General features: G+C 37.5%; 1 protein-coding gene across 1 annotated transcript in view; it reads left to right on the forward strand.

Annotated features, from left to right (window-relative positions):
• The first annotated feature begins 646 nt into the window (after positions 1–646).
• LOC135206650 (uncharacterized) overlaps positions 647–7,742 on the forward strand; it is a 62,365-nt gene continuing 55,269 nt past the window's right edge. The window contains exon 1 of the mRNA XM_064238006.1: positions 647–769. The gene's annotated coding sequence lies outside the window, so the exon portion shown is untranslated. The remainder of the gene's footprint in view (positions 770–7,742) is intronic.

Below are 7,742 nucleotides of genomic sequence, written 5' to 3' on the forward strand. Positions count from 1 at the left end.
CCAAAAGCGTCTAATTTGGTTGTCTGTTTTACGCATGACGAAGCTCTATACTCTCGCTGTATGTGTGCGTGAGTGTGTTCTGTCACTGTAGAATTGGAGCTGCTAAGAATGTACTATATTTACTTTTTTAAGCCTTCAGAAGTCATTAAACTCATCGTAATTACGCCCAAGATTAGTGTTAACACCTCGAGAAGGGTGATCAGGCGTTCACCTGCCAAGTTCGTCAGCGGGGAGAATGCGTGTGTCATCTTTGTTTATTCCGTTCAATTTTCTTTTATGTCCACTTTTACTGTCGTGGGGTCCTCCGTCGCTCTCTTCCTCATTGTTTTTCACACCTGTAGTCTCGTCTCATAGCTGCAGGAGACTATCAAGGGTCTGCTACTGTATATTTAGCACCTGACCGGACTGCTCTACTAGAAATTGCGTCAGTGGGTTAGGCTGACATCCCGTTTTCTTCAAATTTGCTTTGAGGGGAACCTCTTTGAATTCAAACGACATCTATAAACGGCGAAAGATAATGAAAATATTTACCTGGGTTTGGTCAGCGTTCAGTGTGGCAACGGGGGTGGGTAAGGCATCACGGAGGGAGGTTACAGGGCAGAAGCTTCCTTCGGACAGAGGGTATTTCAGTAGAGAATAGCCGCGACACTCTGGTATTCTCCTTCTTTTACTATTCTTCTTGCACGGCCGTCGTCGTGACTTCGGCTTCGGTTCGGCCGTGTTACACACAGTAGGTCCCCGACCTGGAAGGTGGTGGTCGCTAGCTCAGGTACTTCCTGAAGGCGGTTGAAGTTTGCGCGGAAGTGATTCTCTTGGTTTTTCATATCTGATTTATTTGGATTCGTACACGAATACTTTGTGGAATCGAGGAAGAGTGTCTTGCATTGGAAAGTAATTGCAAGTAGGGGTGGTACGTTTTTCTTGTAGAAATATTTTTACATATTTCATTTTATTTTTTTTAAAAGAATCGTGTCGTCATAAGTGACCAAAATCAAAGTGTCCAAACTGCGTGGCATATTGATTTTGATTTCACAGAAAATTGTGCCTTCGTAAAACCTTATGAATGAAATGTTGTTGTTACAGTGCGTACTAAAGCGTCACAAATGAACTGTTTAAAAACAAGAGTGAGGATTCTTAAGGCCTAATATAATTATAAAGTGTCGCTTTTGTATCAAATGAAGTGTGTGAGTACTGTCATTCACTGAAGTGATTACTAACTAAAAGAAGCGTACGAAGACATCATAAAAAAATGGATACTGACTTTACTCAAGTAAAATGCGTACACTCACAGTACAGTGAAAATGAAAATTATTTCAAAATTTTTAATGAATAAATTAGTCACCAAGACATGCGCCGAGTTGTTAGTAGAGCTAAAATGTATTGTAAAGTTCATACTATGCATATTGTAATTGTTTTCACTGTATACTAATACTTACTATGATGACAAATACTGAATGTTAGTACAATTTTTTAAAGGGGACTGTGTTAACATAGGATTATAGGTGAAAATCTTTATGGGAAAATTAACTCTTCTTTAAACAACTGGCTAGTTTTCTTGGTAAAATTTCCCAGCACTATGTAATAAGCCATATATATACATACATACACATGCGCATATATATATATATAATATATATATATATATATATAGATATATATATATATATCTTACGTTCTTAGATCTGGTAGTTACTAGTAACTCGGACAACAGAAGACTGTTGTAGGAGGAAATAATCTCAGGTGGTCCTGAGATTATTTCATTTTCAAGCTATAAAGACAGAAAACAATAAAATTAACATTAAAAGTGGTGAAACTCCCAACTAGATGTCAATGAGAAGGCGCGATGAAGTAATACGGATAAAGAGTTTAATTTAAAACCATAAAAACACTGACTATAAACATTTGAACCTATTCACATTACTAGTACTAACATCGTGCCTTCTCACTGACATCAAGTTGGGAGTTTTTTTCACGACGAAATAAATTTTTGACGTCAATATTTTACTGGAAATTATTTTCCTGCTACACTTTTTTCACAGGTATGTTTTTAAACTTCTAAATAACGTTTTCATTCCAAAAGTCTCCTTTCCTACTGTGCCTAAGCTTCCATTTTATGCAAATGTACCTTTAATCCATGAGAAAAATTTCTATGGTGCACTATGAAAACTCATATTTAATTATATACCAGCTATCAGATTTAATATCCCGAACACATCCACATAGTTTTGGTAGTTGCTTAAATTCAAGGATAAACTTGACCCTTTGATGACCTCATGTGTTGTGTACAAGTTTAATCGCCCTAGATGTAATCTGGGGACCTACGTGGTATCCTCACAGAGGTTACTAAGGGTCGGAATTGATTGCCATGAGGGCGTCAGCTATCGAACCGGTAACAAAATTGCCAATCCTGAATTTTCCAACATCAGACAACACGTCCATAAATGCAAACATAATATACAATACAAAGATTTTGCAATATTGGGACGGTCACCGAGTGGCAAACTATCGACAATCCTGGAGTCATTGTTTATCTAACAGCTCGTTCCTCAGTTGAACACTGACTGAGCAGTCCTCCTCGATAACTCTTCACCTTACGTGAGCTGTTGCCTTTTGTCATTTCTGGTTTCCGTCCTTCCTTTCTCTCTTGATGGTTGGTTCTGCTACAAATAATTTTTATTTAATTTATAATGTATTATGTCTTGTAATTGTATTTTAGAGCTTTTGCGGTTACTGTTATTTTTATTTTTTTAGCTTTTTAATATATATATGATATATTATATTATATATATAATATATATATATATATGTTATGTATATATAAATACATGTTATATTATATATAGATATATATATATATTATATATTAATTATAATATGTATATTAATTCTAATAACACCATGGCATAACTACCATTTTTCACTGAATAATCGCCTAATGATAGGCTATTGGACTCGATTTTAAAAGTTCCATTTCCTGCTAGGATTCTGAATTCGGTGTCATTTCTAAGATAAGAATAGCTGCAGTAATTTATTGCAGTTTAAGAGCCAAATGACATAAAATAAGAGGTCAAAACTGCGAGTTGAATTTAGCTGAAAATAACATTCGCCAAAATATATAAAATGAGATACGAGATATATAATTCTTAGCATCGTCGGAAACTGCGAAGAATGTCTTTTTCAAGTAAATACAGTAGTTTACTCTTCTTCATGGTAGTTGTTGGGTAGTAGAGTAAGTGGTGATTTTGGACAGCGAGGGTAAAAAAGAATAACGCTTTTCCATCAATAATCCAAATTGACCGCAAATAATACGCAAGTTCAAGATGCAGTGATGGGAGAAACTTACATTTTTTATATATACAGTGAGTAAAGAATTGTATGGCTGTGATAAGATTTTTTTTTGCATTACACTGCAAACATGAATAATTATCTTTCGCTTGGCAATATGAATTTTAAATTGAAGTTTAAAATTCCCTGATTGTGATAACTGCATACGACTTTCATATACGACTTTCGTATACGACATTCGTATCCAGTTTCAAATTCCCTGATTATGTTCATTGTAATCGACTTTCTAAGAACGGGGGCAGAAAGAGAAAGCAATTAGCATTTAAGGGATAGAGGCCAGTTTTTAATATTTATATTTTTATGTGGAAGTAAATGTAATTTAATGGTTTTTATGATTTTTTTACTATTTACAAAAATAAAAACCGCCTACTCGACTCCTCCAGTTCATTATGTAAATGTATGTATGATCAGTATCACACAAGGTGATTGCAGAGAGAGAGAGAGAGAGAGAGAGAGAGAGAGAGAGAGAGAGAGAGAGAGAGAGAGAGAAACATTCTACTATGGTTATCAGTACTTGAGAGAGAGAGAAAGAGAGAGAGAGGAACACTGATTGGACTACGGTTTACTATGGTACTGGGCATATGAACAGTAATAGTAGTAGTAGTAATGGTAGTAGAGAGAGAGAGAAAGAGAGAGAGAGAGACTTGTTCAACTCCTGTTTACCGTGAAAGTGAGCGTATGCTCAGTATTTCAGAAGCTGATTTCAGAGAGAGAGAGAGAGAGAGGGGAGAGAAGAGGAAGGGGGGAAGAGGGGGGGAGGGACGAGAGAGAGAGAGAGAGAGAGAGAGAGAGTTGGCCTCTAGGGTACAGAAATAGAGCAACTTGGGCAATGAGTGACTAAGACATGCAAAAAGGCGACGCCGCGAAAGATTCTAAAAGTTGAAAAGCAAAGGACGGAGGCTTTGCGCAGGGAAGGACATTGGTGATTGATAAGACTAATTTACTCACTCGCATAAGAGACAGACTGCATCTAGTAAGGTTTGGGGAATGTTGATTGAAGCAAAGGGATTTATGTTTATATATGCATATATATATAATGTGTGTGTACCTTTCTATATAGATATATATATATATATATATATATATATATGTATATATGTATGTATATATATATTATATATATATATATAATGTATGTATATATGTCATGTATGTATAAGTATATATATATATATATATATATATATATATATATATGTATATATATTATATATATATATATATATATATATATATATATATATATATATATATGAGATGAGAGAGAGAGAGAGAGAGAGATTTTGTTATATGAAGGGAATTTAGCCCCAAGTCGATGAAGTGAGTAATTTGAAGAGTTCTTAAACGTCGTAGCTGGAAAAGGGGCCGAGTTGAACGACGCAAGATTGGAAGGAGTCTGAGAAATCTCAAACTCTTAAGGACAATTTATGAAGTTGGAAAATGGTAAGACTCCTATGAACCTGATAGGCTTACGCGTGAGGTGATGCTGAATGATGATTGTGATTTAATTGAGAGGCTGACTGGGGCTATGAAGGTATGCCTGGATGAGGAAACGACGCGAGAACAACATGAAAGGTGCTTGGTAAAGTTTTAAATCTAGGAGTTAAGTATATCTTAGTTTTACCAGACCACTGAGCTGATTAACAGCTCTCCTAGGGCTGGCCCGAAGGATTAGATATTTTTACAGGGCTAGGAACCAGTTGGTTACCTTGCAACGGGACCTACAGCTTACTGTGGGATCCGAACCACACTTATTCGAGAAATGAATTTCTGTCACCAGAAATAAATTCCTCTGATTCCGCGTTGGCCGACCCGGGATTCGAACTTCGGACCACCGGATTGGCAGCCGAGCGTGAAAACCACTCGTCCACGAAGAACTGAATCTAGAAAGTTAGGTAGATGAAAGTAGGATTTGCAGAAGAAGAACAGTGTGCGTTCATTAGACGCAGAGAAAGGTTCTTTGTGGATCAATTACGTTGTAAACAACAAAGTTATAACCTGACCACTGAGCTAATGAACAGTTCTCCAGGGCTTGCCCGAAGGATTAGATATTTCTACGTGGTTAGGAACCAACTGGTCACTTAGCAACGGGACATGCAGCTTATTGTGAGTTCCGAACCACATCGAGAAATGAATTTAAATCACCAAAAATAAATTCGTCTGATTTCGCTTTGGCAGAGCGGGGAATTTAATCCGGACCCTGAGATCGGTAGTCGAGCACGTAACAGACTCGTCCAACAAGGAACTGTTGTAAACAACCAACTTGGACATATGCGTAATCATCAGCCACATGTTAAAGTGCGTAAAAATGGGCATGTCAGTCTTAAGCCCTGTCCACACGGTCGAGCTTTGCCCGACGAACTTTGTTCGATGTGACGTCAGAAGCGAGAAAAGTCAAAACCTTATCTGCGGTTTCTCCGCTTCTGACGTCACATCGAGCAGAGTTTGTCGAGCAAAGCTCGACCGTGTCGACGGGCCTTTACAGGCTAGTTAGGCGAGTTGGATGTCTTACAATAGAGGTAATTTTAATATATCAGAAAGTACAATTGGTATATCTTGTGACAAATTGAGCGAAAAGTGATACTAGTTGACAGACAGCACGCAAACGAGGAAAAATTTATCTTTGAATATGTAAGAAAATATTGTTATTATTATTTCGAAGGCAAACGCCTATTCATATGGAACAAGCCTACAAGGCCCACTGACTTGAAATTCAATCTTCCAAAGAACAAGCGTTCATTTGACAGAAGTTACAGAAGATAATAGGATATACAGAAAGAAGAGATCAGATATAAGAAAAAAAATTTAAAATTAAGGCAAAATGTAAATAAATGAAGAAAAATTAGAAATTTATAGTAGCAATGCACTGCATCTTCGCTTGACCTTGGGAAATTCCGAATTGCACGACATCCTTAGAGAGACTGTTCCACTGAAAGAAATGTGAGGGAGATGTGACAGTTTAAGCAGAATGAAGAAGACAGGGAGGAAAAAAGAAGAGAATAAAAAAGGGGAGTAACTTGCCACTAAAGGAAAACCCGCAGTAAAAAAAAAAAAAAAAAAAAAAAAAAAATGCGCCCCGACAAGTCAATATAAACCTGTCACTTGCCGCAAGCGAGAGGAAGTAGTTGAGAGAGCCCCAGGTGTCTGTTCGCCATTAGTTACAGATGGGTGGAGTTTCTTTCATTTGTTTTTATGTGTTCTTTGAAGGGACTTTTCTTTCTTGCCTTGTGTCTGGCTATTTTCTCTTTGCAATAATTTTTTTGACGTGTTTATTGGATGTATGTTTTAGGTTTGTAATGCTTAGTTGCAGTAGGAATGGTAATATGCAATTCAGGTCGAAGGCCAAGCGCTGGGACTTACGAGATCATTCAGCATTGAAAGGGAAATTGAGAGTAAAGGAGGCTTTAAAGGTGTATCAGGTGGAAGACCTCGCATTTGCACTATGGGTGGACATTAAGATGGGGGAAAGATAATATGAACGGAGGTACAGTAAACGAAATAAAGGGGTTGCAGTTATGTACCGGAGGAACACTGCAAAGAACCTCAAGTAATACATACGGTGCACTGCGTGAGGTGCACAAACGGCACCTGGGTGCAGAGCTTAGTTATTCCTGTAAATGCTTTTCTCATCAAAAGCATTTTTTGTTTGTTGTCTTTTGTTTTGATGAAAATCAATTTCGTTTGAATAACGCGTTTTTCTTATCTATAAAAGGCAAGCCATTATGCTGGCTTGTCTTCGGCAACTCTCTCCTCCTCCTCCTCCAGATACAGAACTCGATGAGAATAATTGAAGCTTTTAATACCACTGCAGCTGTTGACATACCGGCCAGTCAGTGACGAACGCCTGATAAGACTTAGAGAATTTCCCACCCAGATATTACTGCCGAAATAATCGGACAGAAATAGCCGGGGGGGGGGGGGGGGGGGGAGGGGGGGACGCCGTATCTTAAAAGCTAACCATAGGATTTCCTTGACAATAATCTCATTTTGTTTCCCACACCCAAATTACCATCAGTTGCTGAGGAAACCAAACCCAGCCTAACCCAACCCAACCCAACTAGCCTAATCTAACCAACTCAACCTAACCTATCCTAACCCAACCCAACCCATCCTAATCAAACCCAAACCAACCCACCCTAACCCAACTCAACCCATCCTCATCAAATCCAACCCAACTTAACCCAACCCAACCTAACCTATTCCTAACCTAACCCAACCCAACCCAACCCAACCCACCAACCCAACCTAACCTGATCTAACCCAATCAACCTAACCTAACCTGGGGCATGGCAAATATTTGTATATATTATATTATATTATATTATATATATATATATATATATATATATATATATATATATATATATATATATATAATCTAAGTAATTGGGTGACTA

Source organism: Macrobrachium nipponense, chromosome 31 (assembly GCF_015104395.2).
Source record: "Macrobrachium nipponense isolate FS-2020 chromosome 31, ASM1510439v2, whole genome shotgun sequence".
NCBI lineage: Eukaryota > Metazoa > Arthropoda > Malacostraca > Decapoda > Palaemonidae > Macrobrachium > Macrobrachium nipponense.